This window comes from Rutidosis leptorrhynchoides, chromosome 9, assembly GCF_046630445.1.
Source record: "Rutidosis leptorrhynchoides isolate AG116_Rl617_1_P2 chromosome 9, CSIRO_AGI_Rlap_v1, whole genome shotgun sequence".
Taxonomy (NCBI): domain Eukaryota; kingdom Viridiplantae; phylum Streptophyta; class Magnoliopsida; order Asterales; family Asteraceae; genus Rutidosis; species Rutidosis leptorrhynchoides.
Window position 1 is genome coordinate 161899161 of NC_092341.1, and position 8799 is coordinate 161907959.

The 8799-nt window shown below is 33.6% G+C and overlaps 1 non-coding gene across 1 annotated transcript; it reads right to left on the bottom strand.

Annotated features, from left to right (window-relative positions):
- Nucleotides 1–2105: 2105 nt before the first annotated feature.
- Nucleotides 2106–2212, bottom strand: LOC139869775 (small nucleolar RNA R71). Its single transcript, XR_011766355.1, has one exon. It is a non-coding gene; the product is annotated as a small nucleolar RNA R71 (small nucleolar RNA).
- Nucleotides 2213–8799: the final 6587 nt, after the last annotated feature.

Genomic DNA, 8799 nt, shown 5'->3' on the forward strand with positions numbered 1-8799 from the left:
TAATAATAATAATAATGATAATGATAATGGGATAATAATAATAATAATACTAATTATAACTTTAACGATAATAACGATAGTAATAAAGAAAACAATTTTTAATGATAAATCCCTTTTATTGATAAAGATAATAATAATGATAATAATTAGATAAAACTAGAACGACGATAAAAACGACGATAATAATAATCATTTTTAATAAAAATATCGAAAATTCAATTGATTATAACTTCTAATCCGTTCATCGAAACCATTCGATATCTAAAGGAAAAGTTCTTAATTTTTCGCTAGCTTTCCAAGGACATGCATATCTTATACCTTATCTCAACCGCAAGTGTAACTAATTCAAGATTCAACCTAACCTGTCTAAGGGCAATATCAAAAGTACAAGCATGCATAATCCTAAATACTCGAGCACTAGTCAAGGATACACTATTAGTATGTAAAAGTTAAATTATGAGTACTCACGTATCAATATTGAGATTCAATATTGCAGGAAAGGTACGTAGACGCAACGGAAATGATAAACACTATATTGACCTCACGAGCATACCCATGAACCATACTCAATCACCTCTATAGCTATAACCCATAATTTCCTTAATCCTATCCTACTCGAAAAACAATTTCGAAATCACTCAGACAACACTCCGTCGTAATATTTTATGTAAACTAATAATATCTTGAAATAATACGGAGTAAATATATATATGTAAATCGATTGAGAGAGTTTAGAGAAAAATATTTTCAAGTTTCTATGAAATAATGAAACCTATTGAATTCTATTTATAATAGATTTTTGAATTATTAAAATGAATTATTAAAGTATGAATTATTAAAGTGAATTATTAAAGTATGAATTATTAAAGTATGAATTATTAAAGTGAATTATTAAAGTTAAAGTAAAGTAAAAATAAAGTAAAGGTAAAGTTTAAGTATAGTAAAAGTATAAAACTATGTACGTATTATACGCGTATAAATATATATAATATTAATTTAGATCGTTATATATAAATATATATTTAATAAAATAAAATATAAATATCGTTATCTTTATCATACTAGTTAAGTAATGAGTTGTCAAAAGTGGTTCTAGATATTTATAAAAGTTATATACGTTTTAATAATAAAGTTCTTTTTAAACTGAAAACGTTTTTGTACGTTTGAAACTAAATAGATCAATCGAGTCTTTATGAGATTCAATCTTCCACTATCCTTTGTCTAGTTCTCAATGATTGATAATTTGTTCTTATTTATAAATTACTTTACCATTTTCCGAATATTGTTAAAATGGAAAGATTTCTCAAATCAACGTGGGCCTTTCAACAGAGACTTGTAATCATAATTTAATATATCTGATAATTCAATCAGTTGATCTTATCTTCTAATTCTATTGATAAACATTTTGAAACAGATACAATCATATAAAGTATTTAATATAATATTTCATTTACGTTTCAAGTTATAATATATATACACATATACATATATAATCATATTCGTTTAATGGTTCGTGAATCGTTGGAACTTGGTCGAAGTTGAATGAATGTATGAACATAGTTTAAAATTCTTGAAATTTAACTTAACAAATATTGCTTATTGTGTCGGAAACATATAAAGATTAAAGTTTAAATTTGGTTGGAAATTTCCGGGTTGTCACAGTCGAGGAAGAAACTATTAAATCAGAATCCTCTAGTGATTCAGATTCAACAAATTCAATCATGGAAAATCAGGAACCTCTGAGTATGGAAGATCGAATGAGAGCCGCACGCACTGGCCAAGGTCATGCCATTACTCAACCAGACATTAATGCGCCAGATTATGAAATCAAAGGACAAATCCTACACATGGTAACTAATCAATGCCAATTTAGTGGTACGCCAAAAGAAGATCCAATCGAACATCTTTGAACCTTTAATAGGATTTGTACTCTATTTAAAATCAGAGAAGTTGAGGATGAACAGATCTATCTCATGTTGTTTCCCTGGAATTTAAAGGGAGAAGCCAAAGATTGGTTAGAATCATTACCCGAAGGAGCGATTGATACATGGGATGTTTTAGTTGAGAAATTTCTTAAAAGATTCTTTCCGGCATCTAAAGCCATGAGACTTCAAGGAGAAATTGTTACATTTACGCAAAAGTCAAATGAAACATTATATGAGGCATAGACAAGATTCGGAAAATTGTTGAGAGGATGTCCTCAACACGGTTTAGACACTTATCAAATAGTGCAAATATTCTACCAAGGATGCGATGTTACTACACGAAAAGACATCGACACAGCAGCTGGTGGATCCATTATGAAGAAAACCGCAACTGAAGCTCACAAAATTATTGATAACACAGCCTCCCACTCACATGAGTGGCATCAAGAAAAAGATATTTTTCGATCATCTAAAGCGGCTAGAGCCGATTCTAGCCATGACTTTGATTCCATTTTCGCAAAGTTAGATGCTTTCGAGAGATGAATGGAAAAGTTGACTAAAGATATTCACGCAATACGCATTAGTTGTGAGCAGTGTGGAGGACGACATTTGACAAAAGATTGTCTCAGTATTGAACAAACAATGGAACAAAGAGAGAATATTTCATATATAAACCAAAGGCTGGGAAATAATTATCAAAATAATTATCAACCGCCAAGGTCAAACTATAATCGAAACATTCCTTACAATCAAAATGCCCAACACAACAACCAACAAGGTCCTAGCAATCAACAAGTATCTAACAATACTTACAATCAGCAAAGACCTGGTTATTTTAATAAACCACCACAAACCGATGATAAAAAGCCAAATTTAGAAGATATGATGTCGAAGCTAGTTGAATCTCAAACTCAATTTTTCACACCTCAGAAACAAACTAATGAACAAAATGCTCAAGCATTTAGAAATCAACAAGCTTCAATCCAAAATCTGGAACAAGAAGTAAGCAACCTAGCAAGGTTAATTGGAGAAAGAAAACCGGGGATTCTACCTAGTGATACAAATGCTAACCCCCGAAATGAAACAGCTAAAGCCATTACCAAAAGAAGTGGTATTACACTCACACCACCTGAAATACCTGTAATTTCTGATGACTCTATTCCTACTACACAGGCACCACAGCCTGAGTAAGAAAAGGAAACATAACCGGTAGTTGAAAAGGTTAATGAAGATAACACAGTTAAGGCAAAGCCTTATGTTAAACCATACCAACCACCACTTCCTTACTCGAGTAAATTGAGAAAAGAAAGACTTGAAGCCGAGCAATCCAAATTCTTGGATATGTTTAAACAAATAAATGTAAATCTTCCTTTCATTAATGTGATTTCAGGAATGCCAAGATATGCTAAATTCCTGAAAGATCTAATCACAAATAGAAAGAAAATGGAAGTACTCTCGGTTGTTACAATGAATGCTAATTGTTCTGCAGTGTTGTTGAATAAGATACCAGAAAAACTCTCTGATCCAGGAAGTTTCACAATTCCATGTTTTCTGGGTAGTCTTAGTTCATTGGCAGACTTAGGTGCAAGTATAAATTTAATGCCATATTCATTATACGCTAAACTAGACCTCAGATAATTGAAACCAACACGAATAAGCATACAACTAGCCAATCGATCAGTAAAATATCCTAGAGGGATAACGGAGAACATGCTAGTTAAAGTTGGTACTTTAGTATATCCAGTAGACTTTGTTATTCTGGACATGGAAGAAGATTCTCGAGTTCCTCTCATATTAGGAAGACCATTCTTAAACACGGCTAAAGAAATAATAGACGTGTTCGGTAAGAAACTGACCCTAAGTATAGAGGACGAGAGTGTTACCTTTTCTGTTGATAGAGCCATGCAACAACCGCAATCTGCAGATGATACATGTTATTATATTCAAACTATAGATTCACATGCAGAATTGTTACAAGAATTTCCAAAATTACAAGGAACAGGAGAATGTTCTTTAGGAGAAGGAACTGAACCAATTGATGAAGCTGAAATGTTATCTACACTAATGGCTAATGAATATGAACTAACAACAGAAGAACTTCAAATGCTAAAAGAGGAAGACAGATATCGATACAAATCATCGATAGAAGAACCACCGATATTAGAGTTAAAGCCACTTCCAAACCATTTGGAATACACTTATTTATATGGTGAATCTGAATTACCTGTAATAATCTCATCTTCTCTTACGGAAAATGAAAAATCTCAACTCATTTCTGTGCTAAAAGCTCATAAACCAGCTATTGCATGGAAGATTCAGGACATTAAAGGTATAAGTCCTTCGTATTGCACACATAAAATCCTTATGGAAGAAGGTCATAAAACATTTGTGCAACGCCAACGAAGACTAAATCCAAATATGCAAGATGTTGTTAAGAAAGAAATTATTAAACTGTTAGATGCAGGTTTAATTTATTTAATTTCTGATAGTCCATGGGTAAGCCCAGTTCAATGTGTACCTAAGAAGGGTGGCATCACTGTCATCACAAATGAAAAAGATGAGCTTATTCCTACTATGACTGTAACTGGATGGCGTGTTTGTATTGATTATAGAAATTAAATGATGCCACCAGAAAAGATCACTTTCCCTTATCTATCATTGATCAAATGTTGGAAAGGTTAGATGAGAATAGTTACTATTGTTTTCTTGATGGTTTCTCCGGATACTTTCAAATTCCAATCGCACCCGAGGACCAAGAGAATACCACCTTCACGTGCCCTTATGGTACTTTTGCTTACAAATGCATGCCATTTGGACTTTGCAACGCCCCTGCAACCTTTCAAAGGTGCATGATGGTGATTTTTCACGACATGGTAGAAGAATGCATGGAAATTTTCATGGATGACTTTTCAGTCTTCGGTGATACTTTTGAAACATGTCTAATTAATCTTGAACGAATGCTTATTAGATGCGAGCAATCAAATCTAGTTTTTAATTGGGAGAAATGCCATTTCATGGTTAAAGAAGGCATCGTTCTTGGTCATAAAATTTCAAAGGAAGGAATTGAAGTGGATAGAGCTAAAGTAGATATAATTGCTAAACTTCCATATCCTACCAATGTTAGAGGAGTTAGGAGTTTTCTAGGGCATGCCGTTTTTTACCGACGTTTCATAAAAGACTTTTCTAAAATTCCCACTCCTATGAATAAACTCCTTGAAAAGGATGCCCCATTCATCTTTTCGGATGAATGCATCAAATCTTTTAATATTCTTAAAGATAAACTCACTAATGCGCCGATCATGATAACTCCAAATTGTGCGATGCAAGTGATTTTGCAATGGGAGCCGTTTTAGGACAAAGGATTGAAAAACTATTTCAACCTATCTATTACGCGAGTAAAATGTTACAAGGAGCACAAACGAATTACACCACTACTGAAAAAGAACTCCTTGCTATTGTCTTTACTTTTGACAAATTTCGTTCATATCTAGTTCTGGCTAAAACGGTGGTCTATACCGATCATTCTGCTCTTAGATACCTATTTTCAAAACAAGATGCCAAACCACGATTAATCCGTTGGATCTTACTCTTACAAAAGTTCAATACTGAAATCCGAGACAAAAAAGGAGCAGAAAATCTCGCAGCTGATCATCTTTCTCGTCTTGAAAATCTTGAATTAGAAGTTCTAAATGAATCGGCCATACAAGACAACTTTCTTGATGAATATCTCTTGAAAATCGATTATAATGAAATTCCATGGTTTGCAGACTATGCAAATTACTTAGTATGTGGATTCCTTGAAAAAGGGTTGTCGTACCAAAAACGAAAAAAATTCTTTAGTGATATAAAACACTATTTTTGGGAAGAACCACATCTGTTTAAAAGTTGTCCCGATGGAATAATACGCCGATGCGTATTCGGGGAAGAAGCTAGTCAAATCTTAAACCATTATCACACCGGACCAACAGGAGGGCATTATGGGCCTCAACTCACAGCAAGGAAAGTCTACGACGCTGGATTCTATTGACCTTCAATTTTTAAAGACGCACACCTTCTTTGTAAATCCTGTGATGCATGTTAAAGGGCCGAAAAAATAAGTCAACGTGATGAAATGCCACAAAATGTCATTCAAGTATGTGAAGTATTCGACGTTTGGGGTATTGACTTTATGGGTCCATTTCCAAAATCTCATAATAATCTCTACATTCTCGTTGCCTTTGATTATGTATCTAAATGGGCGAAAGCACAAGCTCTCCCAACTAACGATGCACGAGTTATAGTCAACTTCTTAAAACGTCTTTTTGCAAGGTTCAGAACACCGAAAGCTTTAATAAGTGATCGGGGTACTCATTTCTGTAATAATAAACTTGAGAAAGTTCTCAAAAGATATGGAGTAACTCATAAAATCTCCACTGCTTATCATCCACAAACAAGTGGACAAGTTAAAAATACCAACCGAGCTTTAAAATGTATTCTAGAAAAAACCGTAGGATCAAATCTAAAGGAATGGTCCATGAAATTGGAGGATGCACTTTGGGCTTTTAGAACAGCCTACAAAACTCCAATTGGTACCACACCTTTTAAACTCGTTTACGGAAAAGCATGTCACCTTCCAATAGAAATTGAGCACAAAGCATTTTAGGTTTTGAAGACATGTAATCTTGATTTACATGAAGCCGGGCGTCTACGATTAAGAAACTAAACGAATTAGAAGAATTAAGACATGATGCATATGATAATTCCTTAATCTATAAGGAAAGAACGAAGAAATGGCATGATAAAAGAATTAGAAGTTCAAAAGAATTTAAGGAAGGAGACAAAGTCCTTCTTTTCAGTTCAAGATTCAAGCTATTTCCTGGAAAGCTGAAATCAAAATGGTCTGGACCATTTATAGTCAAAAGAGTTTTCCCATACGAAACAATAGAGTTAATAAATTCAAATGGAATTGAATTTAAAGTTGATGGTCACAGAGTTAAACATTACATACATGGTCCGATGGAAGTTGACAATGAAGTTAATCATAATTTCACCACCAAAAAAAACCCTCAGAATGAAAACATAAATATGTTTTCAACGACATATGAAAAACCAAAATTGGAAGATGGAGAGATTTCAAATTGGAGTGACGAAGAAGAATTTCTATATAAACCTTCCATTCCAAGAAACGAAGAAAAATATGAACAAGAAGTTCAAGTAGAAGTGAAAGAACCAAGAAAAGAGCACCCGGAAAAGGTTAACAAACCAACTCCACTTACTAAAGTGGGAGACCTAGGTGAATTTATCATTTCTTGCTTGTTTAATGATGGTGCTATGTATAATGGACTCGCAAATTTAGGGGCAAGTGCGAATGTTATGCCTCTTTCCGTATACAAAAGATTAGGTGTGGGTAAATTAAGACCAACCAGCATAGGTGTTCAATCATTTGACCTAACCATTAAACACCCGGTTGGAATAGCCAATAATTTACTTGTTAAAGTGGGAAGTTTGACCGTTGTTGCAGATTTCATAGTTATCAATATGGAGGAAGACCTTGATATTCCTCTAATTTTGGGTCGCCCATTTTTAGCAACCACCGAGGCATTCTTTGATGTAAGAGAAGGTAGAATGACACTTAGGGATGATGACAAATCGGTCACCTTTGTGAACCGAAATTTTAAATCTCCACCAACCAAAAACTGTTGAACCAATAAAAATGCCTAAGTGTGGGGAAGATGAAGAAACACCTAATGATGACCCGATAATAAAGAACCCCGTTGTTGATACGAAATTAGAGGAATCCATTTTTAACAGTTCAACGAAAAAACATTATAAACGGATTCAAGATGCTAGGATTAAGGGTAACTTTAAGTTATGTAACCGATTAATATCCAATTTGTCGCCTAAAGAAAAGGTGATGTTAATTAAATTTGTGAATGTTACAGAGGAAATCAACAAATGGCTTGAAGCAAAAGTCAGAGATATGCAAGTTGTTGATAGTCCAATTGAAATTAACAATGAAGTCAATCACAAGTTCGACACCACAGCTAACTAAGTGTGGGGAGATTCAAATGTTCTAAGAAATAATATAATGCTGTCTAGAGTTAGATTTTCTGTTTTTGTGTAGTTCTAGAAAATGGAATTCGAATGGTCTTTCCCTAGCAGACCCTAAAGAACTAGTCTTCTCCCTCCATTCTGAATTTTTGTGTTTTTAGGTTTTACGAGATGAAGAATTCCTTTGATTTGAACCATGGTCTACTACTACACGCTATGATTACTAAACGTAATAATAACACTTTCCCGAGTGAACTAGTATCATTCATAAGAGGCAAAATGGACGAAGTAAGGAAAGAACTCAGGAAGAATCATAATAAGATACATTTTGGTAAAGGAAAATCAAAATCCGCAACAAAAAGAAGAGCACGACACCTTGAAAGATGTCATAAATGCGGAAAATGGTCACACGAAGGGAAATTTCGAACAATCAAACACATTCCAATTCTGAATTCGTTACTCTATGCAGAGAAGGACCGTTCATATGTTTAGAAGAAAAGTTATTGAAAACTCGTGGTTACGCCTATGTAGCTATGGAAAACCAAATCGAACGACTCTCCTATGAGTCGACTAAAGCAGGTCTCTGAGAATTCTATCTCACAGGTAAGTATGTACAGTTTTTATTTTTATTTTATTTATTGCTTTTAACCTTTTGATAATAAACGCTGAATCGTTTGCTATAAAGTATTAAATTGATATTCAATAAAATTAGGTATAATAAACTAAAATTATTGATATCAGACAAAAATTTAATTCATCACTGTGAAATTTACGGTTTATTCATAAGGTATAAATATCTTTAATCAATCAATCCAAAATATTTCAGAAATTCGTCAGGAGTAAA